A 15618-nucleotide genomic window follows, 5' to 3' on the forward strand; every position below is an offset into this window, starting at 1 on the left:
CGTTGTTATCTGTCAAAAAGCACGTGGCTGTCAAAAAACACGTGGCTTTGTTTACCTCGCGCTAGTTAGGTTAAGTTGGTACTACTGAGGTTTAGGCCCGTCAAGATGGCAGTACTGAGGTTAGCGATGCGTTGTTGTCGATGACAGCTGTCAAAAAGCACGTGGCTTTGTTTACAAATACAAATTTCCCGCGGGTGGTGGAGGAGACCTCTGGGAGGCCTCTGGCTGTGGTGGTGGTGGTGGAGGAGGCATCTGGGAGGCCTCTGGCTGTGGTGGTGGTGGAGGAGGCATCTGGGAGGCCTCTGGCTGTGGTGGTGGTGGAAAAGGCATCTGGGAGACCTCTGGCTGTGGTGGTGGTGGAGGAGGCATATGGGAGAAATCTGGCTGTGGTGGTGGTGGAGGAGGCATATAGGAGACCTCTGGCTGTGGTGGTGGTGGAGGTGGCCTCTGGGAGCCCGCCGTGGCGGTGGCCGCAGAACCATCCAATTATACTACTTATACGTATTCTAAATACTAACATTCCCATGAAACCACTGACTGGAATTCAGTTACAAAAACATGAACTTGCTACAAAATGTAGTTTATGTGATAATGGATTTTCAGAAAATGATCGTAAAATTTTCGAGCATGACCATTTAACTGGCTTGTAAAGATGTCCAGCACATAATAGCCGCAATCTTAAGTTCAGAGTTCCTAAATTCATTACTGTAATTCTGCATAATTTATCTGGTTACGACTCACATTTTATTATTACAGAATTTTGAGCTTCTGATGAATAAATAGATCTAATCCCTCAGGAAAAAGAGCTGTATACCGCATTTACAAAATGCGTAGAAGAATATAGGAACTATGAAACTGAGATTTCTTATCCCGTTTCGTTTTATGGCGAATAGCCTCTTCACCTTGGTGACGTGCTTCTAGTCCTCTATATTCGAACTAGCATTATCGCTGTGGAAATTGGTGTCTATTGGAATTTATTCCGCCTTGTCTTCCACCATAATTTTCTGTGGGACTTCATATTGCTATTTATATCATCTTTGTCCTAGGATCATTGTCTTATACTTTAAAGTCTTCTCATGTATTTCTTTAAATTGCCACGAAGTCCTTAGTTGTGGCGTCATATTAAGAGGAGTCTACCACTCTCCTCTCTGCCACTCTGGCCAATCACTACGACGCACAGTGGGACGAAATGACGAAAACGTGGCCGAAAATCTAAATCTTGGTAAAATTGGACATAAATGGGTACTATAAGATTTTTGATACTGCTTATTACGAATCTGATGTTAAAATTGAAAAATTCAAAATGGCGGATCCAATATGGCTGACCAAAATTCGTAAAAGTTGGTTTAATTGGGCAAAAATGAGTGTTATATGGTTTCTGATACTGCTGATTACGAATCTGATGTTAAAATTGAAAAATTCAACATGGCGGATCAATATGGCGGACCAAAATTCGTAAAAGTTGGTTTAATTGGGCAAAAATGAGCATTGTAAGGTTTTTGATACTGCTGATAACGAATCTGATGTTAAAATTGGAAAATTCAAAATGGCGGATCCAATATGGCGGACCAAAATTCGTAAAAGTTCCTTTCACAATTTTGGAAGCATCTAAATTTCCTGAAGCTCGGAGACTCATTTGCGCAGCGTATGCCAGTTCTTTGTGATTATACTTCTCACGAATCTCCGCGGTTCTTCTTCTTTATGATCTGTCAGACATTTCGTCAAATTCTTTTGGAGGTCGACCCATTGATCCACGCTGTTCGCTTCTCGTAGTAACACCAGGTACAGGAAAATTAATTAAACCATTTAGCCATGTTTCATTTTTCTTAAAAAAATAATCATCACGTTTGGAAGCCTGTTTATGTTTGGTCCTAAACACGTGAAATAAAGTTGAAAAAATTGGCCTCATGTATTTCGGTAATGTATAAGGTTGTCCAATATTGTCAGCCACAAACTTTTCTTAATTGTCAACAACTACTTGCAGGTCACTGGAGAGATATGTTTTCATTTAGATGAAAATGTCTTTTCTCGAAACATGCACATTATCATGGTTACTAGATGAACCTGAAAAAGCACATAAAATAATATATATACATATGTATGTGTGTGATTGTGTGTGTCTGTGTGTGTATGAAAAAAGATAGGACAGAATATAATAGCATCGTTCGTCCTTTTCTAAGTTATGCGTCAGATCCTTCAAAAGAAGAGTCAATGTTTCCGTCTCCTTTCATCAAATTCTTTCCTTTACTATGCTACACGTATAAATAATAGCATAATTCACATAAATATTGCTATAACTGAACTTTTATGTAACTTTTTACAAAATGCATAAATATCGGCTAATACCAATTTTCACTTCAAATGTGGTTCATTACCGGAGTAGTGGCTAGTAGTGCGTTTTTTCAAGAGATTTTGAAAGTAAATTAATTGTACTTCATCATAGTATGCGAGATTTAGCCGAATGCTGTCGTATACATAACTTTTACCTATCATTTGTTACTATATTTCAGTATTATTTTACGTTATTTACCATAAAGTTAATTATAAATAAATAACTGTTACTATTTTGTTTAACATCTAATAAGGTTTGAATAATAAACTACATACCTGGAGAAACATTATCCATTTTGTCGATACTTTTATAAACGTCTGAGATCACTTTTATCAATATCGTAACATGTGATACGTCGCTCGTTCCGCTTGCCTCGTGCGTGACTAACAGAAACGCTACGCATTTGCCCTGCTGTGCAACTTCACAAAGAACCGGCCGGCTGTTTCTAGGGCCGGAATTCAATAGTCCCAACGTTCCTATTACCAACTTATGAGTCGAAAATCCCCAATAGAAAACTTTTTTTTCTTTCGGACTTTTGGCCACGTTTTCGTCATTTCATCCCACTGTGCGACGGCCATTTTAGACTGGCTTCTGCTGGGCGAGAGCTTACCCACCATGATGAGTTGTTGCTTAAGCATTATGAGAGCAAGACGTGTGTGGTGCCCGCGTCAACCTCTGATCATGAATCTTGGCTACATTGGTTTCGTGCGAGGGTTTTGACCCTCAGGAAATTCTTCTTCTTGTTTGTGGCGGAATTCGTCCTCCTATTTTTAAAGTATTGAATATGTATTGGATTATCTCATCTATGTGAGTAGCGTTACGGACGCCAAGGCGTTCCTGCTAATCTGAAGACAACAAATAAGTCCTTCGTGATTTTCTTTTAGACTACACCTCCTTCTGGGACAATCTAAAAGTAACTTCTGGATATAGCTTCTCATGGACTGTTCGCGTGTTTGGTATCTCAATGAAGTAATCACAAATTTCGTCCCATCTTCACTCACCTTATTTCTTTTTTAAGTTGATGCTAATCTGTAAATCGGGTTTCGTAGTATTTTTCTAATTTATACTCCCTATGAGATTTTAAAGGTGAATCGTATCCTGGTCATTATGCTACACCCACATTATTATTATTATTATTATTATACATACATACATACATACATTATCATTATAGACTGTTATGCCTTTCAGCGTTCAGTCTGCAAGCCTCTGAGAATTTACTAAACGTCGCCACAATCCTCGATTTGCAACTAGTGTTGTGGCCTAATTTAGTTCTATATCTCTTATCTTTAAATCGTTAGAAACCGAGTCTAACCATCGTCGTCTTGGTCTCCCTCTACTTCTCTTACCCTCCATAACAGAGTCCATTATTTTCCTAGGTAACCTATCCTCCTCCATTCGCCTCACATGACCCCACCACCGAAGCCGGTTTATGCGTACAGCTTCATCCATCGAGTTCATTCCTAAATTAACCTTTATCTCCTCATTCCGAGTTCCCTCCTGCCATTGTTCCCACCTGTTTGTACCAGCAATCATTCTTGCTACTTTCATGTCTGTTACTTCCAACTTATGAATAAGATATCCTGAGTCCACCCATCTTTCGCTCCCGTAAAGCAAAGTTGGTCTGAAAACAGACCGATGTAAAGATAGTTTCGTCTGGGAGCTGACTTCCTTCTTACAGAATACTGCTGATCGCAACTGCGAGCTCACTGCCTTAGCTTTACTACACCTTGATTCAATCTCACTTACTATATTACCATTCTGGGAAAACACACAACCTAAATACTTGAAATTATCGACCTGTTCTAGCTTTGTATCACCAATCTGACATTCAATTCTGTTGAATTTCTTACCTACTGACATCAATTTAGTCTTCGAGAGGCTAATTTTCATACCATACTCATTGCACCTATTTTCAAGTTCCAAGATGTTAGACTGCAGGCTTTCGGCACAGTCTGCCATTAAGACCAAGTCGTCAGCATAGGCCAAACTGCTGACTACATTTCCACCTAACTGAATCCCTCCCTGCCATTTTATACCTTTCAGTAGATGATCCATGTAAACTACAAACAGCAAAGGTGAAAGATTACAGCCTTGTCTAACTCCTGTAAGTACCCTGAACAAAGAACTCATTCTACCATCAATTCTCACTGAAGCCCAATTGTCAACATAAATGCCTTTGATTGATTTTAATAATCTACTTTTAATTCCATAGTCCCCCAATATAGCGAACATCTTTTCCCTCAGTACCCTGTCATATGCTTTCTCTAGATCTACGAAACATAAACACAACTGCCTATTCCTCTCGTAGCATTTTTCAATTACCTGGCGCATACTGAAAATCTGATCCTGACAGCCTCTCTGTGGTCTGAAACCACACTGGTTTTCTTCCAACTTCCTCTCAACGACTGATCGCACCCTCCCTTCCAAGATGCCAGTGAATATTTTGCCTGGTATACTAATCAATGAGATACCTCGATAGTTATTGCAATCCTTCCTGTTCCCTTGCTTATAGATAGGTGCAATTACTGATTTTGTCCAATCTGAAGGTACCTTACCAACACTCAACGCTAATTTTACTACTCTATGAAGCCATTTCATCCCTGCCTTCCCACTATACTTCACCATTTCAGGTCTAATTTCATCTATTCCCGCTGCCTTATGACAATGGTGTTTATTTACTTTCCTTTCCACTTCCTCAAGCATAATTTCACCAACATCATTTTCCTACTCCCCATGAGCTTGGCTGTTTGCAACACCACCATGATGATTTCCTTTTACATTGAGAAGATGTTCAAAATATTCCCTCCACCTCTCCAGTGATTCCCTAAAATCTATTATGAGTTCGCCTGAATTACTCAAAACACTGTTCATTTCCGTTTTCCCTCCCTTCCTAAGATCCTTTATTACTGTCCAGAAAGGTTTCCCTGCTGCTTGACCTAGCCTTTCCAGGTTATTACCAAAATCTTCCCATGACTTCTTTTTGGATTCAACAACTATTTGTTTCGCTCTGTTTCTTTCATCTACATACAACTCCCTATCTGCCTCGGCCCTTGTTTGGAGCCATTTCTGATAAGCCTTCTTTTTACGTTTACAGGCTGCTCTCACTTCATCATTCCACCAAGATGTTCGCCTTTTCCCATCTTTACACACAGTTGTTCCTAGTCATTCCCTTGCTGTTTCTACTACAGCATCCCTGTATGCCACCCATTCACTTTCTATATCCTGAACCTGCTTACTGTCTACTGTTCGAAACTTCTCACTAATCATATCCATGTACTTCTAGTCTTCTCATCCTGGAGATTTTCTACCCTTATTCGTTTGCAGACAGATTTCACTTTCTCTACGCTAGGCCTAGTGATACTTAGTTCACTACGGATCAGATAGTGGTCTGTATCATCGAAAAATCCCCGAAAAACTCGTACATTCCTAACAGATTTCCTGAATTCAAAGTCTGTTAAGATATAGTCTATTATGGATCTGGTACCCCTAGCCTCCCATGTGTAGCGGTGAATAGCCTTATGCTTGAAGAATGTATTCGTAACAGCTAAACCCATACTAGCACAGAAGTCCAGCAAACGCTTCCCATTCCCATTAGCTTCCATATCTTCCCCACATTTACCAATCACCCTTTCGTATCCTTCAGTTCTATTCCCAACTCTCGCATTGAAATCGCCCATTAGCACTATTCTATCCTTGCTGTTGACCCTGACCACAATGTCACTCAATGCTTCATAAAACTTGTCAACTTCATCCTCATCTGCACCCTCACATGGTGAATACACAGACACAATTCTTGTCCTAATTCCTCCCACTGACAAATCTACCCACATCATTCGCTCATTTACGTGCCTAACCGAAACTATGTTGCGCGCAATGGTATTCCTGATAAAGAGCCCTACCCCAGACTCTGCTCTTCCCTTTCTAACACCCGTCAAGTACACTTTATAATCTCCTATCTCTTCCTCCTTATCTCCCCTTACCCGAATATCACTTACTCCTAGCACATCCAGATGGATCCTCTTTGCTGACTCAGCCAGTTCTACCTTCTTTCTTCCATAAGCCCCATTAATATTGATAGCTCCCCATCGAATTCCATTTCGTTCGCCAAGTTGTTTCCAAGGAGTCCCTCGCCTGTCAAATGGGAGTTAGACTCCATTACTCCCATAGGTCCGAGGCTTGCTTAAAGTGTTCTGAGCTCGGTAAATTCATGAAGCAGGATGCTGCCCTACTTGCACATAGTCCAAGTGAGGATCTCTCCTCTAACGGGTTATGGACCACCGGTGAATTGTATAGTCCTAGCCGCCTGAGCACAAGGAGGGCCACGACTCAGAATAAGTCCGAGATGCCCACTCCCATTCCATAGCAACTGGTATTATTATTATTATTATTATTATTATTATTATTATTATTATTATTATTATTATTATTATTATTATTATTTGTTATTTGCGTGATAAGTTATATTTTGGCATTGCATTAAGAAGGTGGATCTCATGAAATTTATTTAAGCATTTCTGATATTAGGTAACTTAAAGAATTTGAAGGTTTAAGGACCTCGGCAGATTTCACCTAGGTTTCTGAGTCTTCGTTCGGTGTTTCAATTATTTTCTACTTTCCCCTTTTCCGTCATTTAATTTATTATGGTATTTTGGTTTTCTTCTTCTCGTTTTCTTTTGCTTTCTTTCGGTTTGTACCTTTGTTGCTTCGGCTTTTGGGATTGGATGGTATCTATGGTTCTGGCCGTGTTCTTGTTTACATAGCAACTGATAGTGATGGGAATGGTTATTTTATTGTTGACATGTGTGGGTGTAGAGTTTGATGATTGGACGGAGATTGGTCTGGCTTCTTGGTGGAGTATTGTCAAGTGATCTTTTCTTTATGTTTGCATGTTTTCCTGTTTTCTCCCTTGGCTTGAGTTTGTCATATCTCTCTTTCGACAGGTTATGCCAATTATTTAATTCTTATTTTGTGAAACGTGAGTTTTGGTTTCAATTACCTGGTGAAAACTCCGTGGCCGTTATTTAAGCTGATTTGGTATAATTAAATAAGTTGAAAGGAGAGAAGAAATTTTCGAATTAAATGTAACGTCTAGTTGAATTCTGAAAAATAAGTCTACTTAATTTTATCAAAGATTTATTGGTATTATAGTGTCGAGGCTACTGTCTTGTTCAATTTTAATCTTTCTAAATGCCGGTCGAATTGAACTTTTAATCTTATTAATTTGTTTAATTTCAATTAGTTACTTGATTTTTTACTTATGAGCACGACTTCACTACTTATGTTGTTTAATTGCCTTGTTTCACGAATTAAATTATTATTTTATTTTCTATTGGTTTTTCTTTCACGACATTTCAACAATTTCTTACTGTGCCAACATTTTCATCGATCTTATGCCTACCCTTCCACTTATGGTGAATATTCTGTTGGTTTTAATTTATTATTTGTTTTGAGTTTTTTATACGTTTTGTATATGTTTGACTTGTACCAGCTAATCGAAGGCTGGTACAGCCGTGATAAACCTTCAAGTAATTTGCAACCAGGACAATTTACAGAAATTCGACGTGCTTTTCCTGAAGAAGTATTTTCCTGAAGAAAAGCAATTTAATTTAAATCGGCGTAAAGATGTATACTCTTATGAAGATATAGACTGCTTAGAACGTCTCGAAGAACGCTCCTTACCATTAAAGAATCATATTACAGCTCGCTAAATTCAGCTAAAATTAGTGACGAAGGCTATTTACATGCACGACGTATCTGGGAGCAGTTCCACATTCAAATGCTAGACCAATACTCAGACATATATAAAGAGAGATGTACTTTTGTTAGCTGATATTTTTGAAAATTTTCGGTGTGTTTAGAAGAAAATATATAGCCTTGACCCATGCCAGTATTTTAGAGCACCTGGGTTAAGTTGCGAGGCCATGTTTAAATACACGCAAGTGAATTTGGAACTGCTAACAGATATCGACATGGTGCACTTCATACAATCATCTATTCAAGGTGGCTTAAGTCGGTGTAGTGGGCGGCATTCTAAAGCAAATAATAAGTACATGCCGAGTTTTGTCTCTGATCAACAATCTCAGTATATTATTTATCTTGATGCTAACAATCAGTATGGATGGGCAATGAGCCAGCATCCACCATTAAATGACTTCCGCTGGCTACCGCAGTGCGAGATGGACGATTTACAGCTGCACACCCTAGGTATACCCATATATATCCTTGAAGTCGACTTACGACATCCTGGAGAGTTACACGCTTCTCACCATGACTTGCCGTTCTGCCCTGAAAATTGACATCTCCGTACACAACATCATCAACACGGGTGCTAATCACTTATTTGTATGTCAAATTTAAGTATGTCATTCATTGTCGGAATTTCAAATAGTGTTTGCAGCATGGTTTAACAATAACTCATTGTGTACTAGAATTTCGTCAGTCACCGTGGCTAAAACCATATATCGATCTCAACAATGATTTAAGAACAAATACAGTTAACGAGTTTGAGAAAAAAATATGTATAATCCCATGAATAGCGGTATTTTCGGTAAGACAATGGAAAATGTTGACAAATGTGTTGATGTAAAATTGATTACAAACTGGGAAAATATTCAGCAAAAATATGGTGCTAACAATTTACGAAGTAAACGTAATTTCCCTAGATGTACTATCATACACGAAAATTTAGTCATTATGCAGATGAATGGTGTTAAGTTCAAGTACGACAAACGTACCTACGTTGGCTTTACTGTACTTGAATTAACTAAAACACTGATGTGTGAATTCCATTGTCATTATATGATGAAGAACGCTGATAATATTACCCTACACAGATACAGATCATTTATTTACTAAATCAAAACTGAAGACTATTACAATGATATGAAGCCAAACTTAGGTAGGTTTGATACCAGTAACTATCCCCAAAGTAATGCTAATAATCTATCACTGGTCAACAGAAAGCTCTAGGCAAAATTAAAGACGAATGTGCTGGAAATATCATACATTCCGTTGTAGGTACTAAATCATATTGCATAATGTCCTTAAATAAACAACAAATAAAGAGACTAAACAGTATTGAAGTAGTTCAGAATGAGCTAAGTTTACAAAATCATGAAAATTGTATACATAATAATCCAACCATTTTACATAAGCAAATAGCTGTTATTGGAAGTAAGAAGCATCAGATGTACACTTATTTAATTAATAAAGTAGCGCTTAAGAATGAAGATTGCAAACGGTTTGTCATTTCAAATTCTAACAACACTCTAGCCTGGGGGCATTGCAGTATTGATATGTACTACTTCACACAAGGCAGTTTATTTACCGTGTGTGTGCAAATAATCTTTGCAAATATTAATGTAGAGCTTTGTACTTTGTAGTAAACGCTAATTTTAAGCCATCTCACTTTACAGATGACTGTAAAGATCTTAGTATATAATACATAGTTTTGTAAATATACTGTATATATTGTATAAAAGCTAGTGCTACCATATTTGGTAGTAAACCCTTTTTAAAGCTGTATCTCAGTTGTGATAATTACATGATAAACTAAAATCGTTATCGATTGATTTAATTGTTCCAATAAGCACATCCTTTTAATCACCGCTCCTATTACCTCAATTTAATTTCTACTTCAATCAACGAACATATGTAGGCTAAAGTTTGCATTTTATATAATAAAGAACTGCGGTCTAAAGGAGAAATAAATATCGACTTTATAAAACAGTGTGTCAAACTTCTGGTTAATAAAATATAATTTTACCATCTCGAATTATTGTCTCCCATGTGACTACAAGAATGGCAGACTATCACACGCTGTATTTTATTTGCACAAGGAGATGTTTGAAGAGCATTGGTCTACAGTGTTCGTATTGGACTTCATTGTAAAGTAGAATCTAGTTAAAGTAAAATCTACAAGGTAACTCACTTATAGCATGTTTTGCTTTACATATTAAAACGTTCTCTTTGGGAACGAAGGAAACTGTACAATTGCAGATCTCAGAAATGTCCTTAAGCTTTCTCTGAGCCGTGTCTGGACACGTGAGAGGTAGCTCTTCACTCAAAGTTGTTTCCAACAGCGTGATCATAAATTGCGCCACCTAAGGGAGAAAGAAAATGCATTTATTTACTTTCATATTTAATTTATAATGCGCAGAGGAAATGAAGTAAACAAATTTCACCAAAGGTAAAATACTGAAGAGTATAAAATGGCAGGGATGGATTCAGCTGGGTGGAAATGCAGTGAGCAGTTTGGTCTTAGCTCTGGTTTGCATGTCGGAGTCAAGTGAAGTGATTGAAGGAGAATAATGGACTGGGGCATAGAGGGTAAGGAAAGCACGGAAAAACGAGACAACGATTATCAAACTCGGTATTTATTAATGAAGATAAGACTTGAGAAACTAAATGAGGCCACTGAGGCTGTAAGTCGCCGAGCTGAGTGGCTCAGACTTGGCCTAGACCGGTACTCAGATTCGTCAGTCTCGTGTCGGAAGATTTAGTGGCAAGTAAAATAACCCCTGCGGGATAAATTCCTGGCATCTCGGATTCTCCGAAATGGTCAAAAGTAGTCAGTGGGACGTAAAATCTATAATATCATCATCTGAACGCTGTAAATATATAACGCAGATGTACGTATTTTGAAAATTAATTTCGGAGTTCATAACAGGAAATATGGAGAGTATGAAGGGCAATTAGTTTAACGGACGATAGTTGTTGTACTTCGTGAAGTGGCAAGGTAGCTCGTTAGATAACTGCACATTTAATAAAATGGCGAGATGTTCACCGAACAATTGAGAAAAATCATATTACAGGATTACATCTAAGACTTGATTTTTGGTCTTGTGTATTACTATGAGTGTGTGTGCCAGGAAGTCAGAAAATTAGCAGCCACCTTGACTAAGGAGCTACCATATTTATGAAGTAAGTACGGTGTAAGAAAGTTACCAATAACTAGGTTTTGCCGATGTGAGGATTATAAAAGTGCCATTGTGTACTAACTTACAAAGCACGCTACTAGAATATTATTTGGCTGTAAGCTAAATGTCTTGATATAGTGCTATGTGCTGTAAGCTAAATGTCTTGGTACAGTGCTATGTGCTGTAAGCTAAATGTCTTGGTACAGTGCTATGTGCTGTAAGCTAAATGTCTTGATATAGTGCTATGTGCTGTAAGCTAAATGTCTTGGTACAGTGATATGTGCTGTAAGCTAAATGTCTTGGTATAGTGTTATGTGCTGTAAGCTAAATGTCTTGGTATAGTGCTATGTGCTGTAAGCTAAATGTCTTGGTACAGTGCTATGTGCTGTAAGCTAAATGTCTTGATATAGTGCTATGTGCTGTAAGCTAAATGTCTTGGTACAGTGCTATGTGCTGTAAGCTAAATGTCTTGGTACAGTGCTATGTGCTGTAATCTAAATGTCTTGGTATAGTGCTATGTGCTGTAATCTAAATGTCTTGGTATAGTGCTATGTGCTGTAAGCTAAATGTCTTGGTATAGTGCTATGTGGTGTAAGCTAAATGTCTTGGTATAGTGTTATGTGCTGTAAGCTAAATGTCTTGGTTAAAGTGCTATGTGCTGTAAGCTAAATGTCTTGGTATAGTGTTATGTGCCGTAAGCTAAATGTCTTGGTATAGTGCTATGTGCTGTTAGCTAAATGTCTTGGTATGTGCTGTAAGCTAAATGTCTTGGTATAGTGCTATGTGCTGTAAGCTAATACCAGCGTGACGTTTCGAGACAATCATAATGTAATCATAAAAGCTGGTGAATCTACGACGGTATGTATTAAAGATGATAATGTAAGGTCTTCGATTTGTGAATAATGAATCTCCAAACTGAGGTAAGTTGGCAATACAAGTCAATAGGTACCTTTACCACTGAGGGGTATTTATTTCTACCGCACAGCCACAGATTCCAGCTCGGTCGTACTAGAAAATACACATTGCGCATGAAACATAAACACTAGCCGTAGTACGTGTCGCACTTTTGTCACGGCTACCAGTCTTCACCTGAAATGGCATAGTTCACACCGGGCTCAACACAGACCGTAGGTAGCGACATCTGATGTATTTTGAAGAAGCATTTGAATTACTCGTGTGAATACAGAGCTCTCTGCCAGTTGCAAGAGGATTACACACAATCTACCACATAATGGACTTAATTCCACAATAGTATAATGGTTATAGCGTCCGCCATGCCAACTTGCTACGGGCGGGGGCTTCACCGTATCGGCCCACCCCCTACCGCTTCGACCGCGCCGATCACGAACAAGACTTAAGTGCTAGGCCGGCCCCCTCTCGCTTCGGTCGCGGTAGCGCAGCAGAGGACTATGGAAATTACTCCACGATTAATCGGGGGTCTTCCACCTCGCGAGGTTCGTGGATACATCCAGCATCCGGACTGTTCTTGAAAGACCGCGCAGATATATAAGAGAGGAGTAATTCAGTCGCGAGCTCGGTCAGCGAGTGACTGCCAAGCGTGCCTACAGTGCGGACTGATGGCGAAGGAGAGAACGTGTGGCCGTGTGACGTGTGACTAATGACATAACTCTTTACCTTGTGTGTGAATGTAAAACTGTGTAGTATGAGAACAAGTGAGAAACTAGGAGAGAGGGAGAGCGCGCGAACTGTGTGTGTGTGTGTTATGAGCGAAAGTTATGTGTAGTCTAGTGATTAGTTAATAAATCTTAGTATAGAAGCCACCAGTGTAGTGTTAATTTATCCTACTATCCGGCCAACTCATCACAGTGCTACAAACTTATTGGAGGTGAGTAGTTGGCCGTGCAAATTGACAGTCGGTTCTTATATTACACAGCTAGATGAAATTGGGAGAGGGTTTTATATAATATCCTGTATGGTTAATACAACTGATCAATTATCCGCTGAGAATTTCCTTTATCTCCTTGCAAAAGCATGACCCAGGAATACATCCGAAAGAATGTCAATACAATGCCCATTATGAGCTCTAAAACTGTTAACTTACCACGAGGACACTCGTAGAAAAATTCATTTCGTCGCGGGTGTTAATTCTCACTGGACTAAGGCCTGTTAAAAATGTCTTTGTTTTGGTTCTCTTCAATGTAGCTGTGCACATTCTGAAAGAGGAAAAGAGAGAAATTATTAGTAGAGAAAAAATTACGACTAATTCTTTAACGAGAATGGTAAATCTAATAACGAAGATATTCGGAATTTTTACATTATTCACAAACTCGCAAATACCTAAGGAATGTTAATTCTATCTGTGTTCAACAATTATAGAACACTTACTTTTATGTCTAATAAAGTGATACCATGCGAGCTACAATAATGGAAGTAGAGACGCCGAGTCCACCAACGGCGAGCATCAGTTGTCATGGTAACGAACTTGCCAGCTGTGGTGGAGATCACGTGATCATTAGCCCAGTGCTACCAATCGCAGGGAAATGTCACAACGCAAAGTGACAATCTTCCTTCCTTTATTACTATAAGCTCGTAGGGACGGGTTTCACGAAAAGGGCGGAGCTGTAGGAAGTGATACATATGTGATAATAAAAGGACGTGTTTGTCTGTTTTTGTGTCTGTGTGAGAAGCCCAGCCAAATACATGGCACGCAGAGATCTGAAGCTCTTAAAATAGGTAGATGGAAGGGAGTTCAAATACGACTCGAAGGAGAATTTTTAATTTTCGCGTTCGTTGGTGAGTTATGAAATAAAAGCTGGCAAAAAACTGTGTTGGGAAATGACAGTCCTTCGTGATGTCACCAGTATTAAATGTATACATTCACTTTATTTATTTATTTATCGTGTCAGAAGTACAAAGTAAGAGAGACAAAAATTAAACAAAGAAATTTTAAACATTGTTTGACCAAAAATTGGCCACGACAAGCGCATTTGGAGTTGCCCTCATTAGATCTTTAATGGTACAAGTGACTGGAGAAGATGGACACAGTAGAAGATGTTCGTTAGTCTGCTTAGTACCACACTTGCAGTAAACTGTCTCCACAGGAAAGCCCCATTTCTGTAGGTTGGTCTTGCATCTCGTGGTACTGGAGCGTAATCGATTGAGAGCCTTCCATGTTGTCCACTTTTCAGAATGTTCAGGAGGAAGTTCTTCCTTTGGAACCATCCATTCTCTCAAATGTTGACATTTTTCCCGCCACATTGAGATTCTTGCTTGTTGTTATTTATACATTCACTGTAACTCGACAACGTAGATACGGAAGGACACAAGTCACCGGGTCACTTGAAGTCCATGGAATAGGAAGCCATTGCAGGTCCCCGTCGTGAGGAGCCATAATCAGTCCGTGATGAACGTAAGCGTATTCTTAGATGACTTAATAACTTGTATTAGTTGTAATCATGTACGTTTTTACTTTTATTATTCATTAATGAATTTCATCGCAAAGCCGAATACTTTAGGTGAAGTGCAGTCTCATATTTATAAGATAGGGTGGGAGAAGTGCGGACTGCCTTATGCACACATTCTGGTTCGGCTCAAACACTCCTTACACGTACACAGAATGGTTGAACTTCATCAGTGCCTAAATTCCTGAGCCAGAAGAAGACCAAGGACTGTCTGCAGATGCACAAATCCGCGCTCTTCCTACATGAGGGATGGAATATGCATCTTCGACTTGGACGGTGCAGGACGGATATCCGTTGCTTCACCATAGAAGCCCACACGATGGAGGAATTACCGCAAACATCAATGTTCTAGTGGCGGAAGTGTTGTGGATTGTTCCGTATTCCCCCCGTTATCAGAAGTTTTCAACGCACGTATGAACGTAGAATACTGCAGTTCAGCAAATTCGATCAAGTACGTTTGCAAATATGTGAGCAAGGGATCCGACAACGCCGTGTTTGATGTCACAAGTGGAATGAAATTCATCAGAAAAGCATGACGAATGGATACACAATAAGCGAAATCAATATATCTTCGAATGTGAGACAAAAACCTAAGTAAAAATGTCTCAGTCATCTGTACTGAAATGCCGTTTTCTCATTATAATTGGCTACAGCAATTCATATCGCATTTTGAAACCTGCAAAGGCTAGTTTATAATCTAGCTTACAGACCACTTGATTCTGCTGATGTAATCCTGGAAAGAATAACATGAACAATGTCGGGTAAAAAGTTGTGCTAGTGCGCGCGACGCCTTTTTGTAAACTGGAAAATATCGCTAATACATTTTGCTTTTCCGTGGATCATTGGTGGAGTGTCGGCCTCCGGATCCCAAGATACCGGGTTCAAACCCGGCAGAGGTAGACGGATTTTTGAAGGGCGGAAAAAAGTCCATTCGACACTCCAT

General features: G+C 39.1%; 1 long non-coding RNA gene across 1 annotated transcript in view; it reads right to left on the minus strand.

The window, feature by feature from the left end:
- Positions 1-9713: 9713 nt before the first annotated feature.
- Positions 9714-15618, minus strand: part of LOC136884346 (uncharacterized) — a 47008-nt gene continuing 41103 nt past the window's right edge. Inside the window, exons 2-3 of the long non-coding RNA XR_010861353.2 lie at positions 13316-13427; positions 9714-10437 (exon numbers count right to left, since the gene is read on the minus strand). This is a non-coding gene — a long non-coding RNA (uncharacterized lncRNA). The remainder of the gene's footprint in view (positions 10438-13315; positions 13428-15618) is intronic.

The sequence above is a fragment of the Anabrus simplex genome, chromosome 12 (genome assembly GCF_040414725.1).
Source record: "Anabrus simplex isolate iqAnaSimp1 chromosome 12, ASM4041472v1, whole genome shotgun sequence".
In the NCBI taxonomy this organism is placed as follows: domain Eukaryota; kingdom Metazoa; phylum Arthropoda; class Insecta; order Orthoptera; family Tettigoniidae; genus Anabrus; species Anabrus simplex.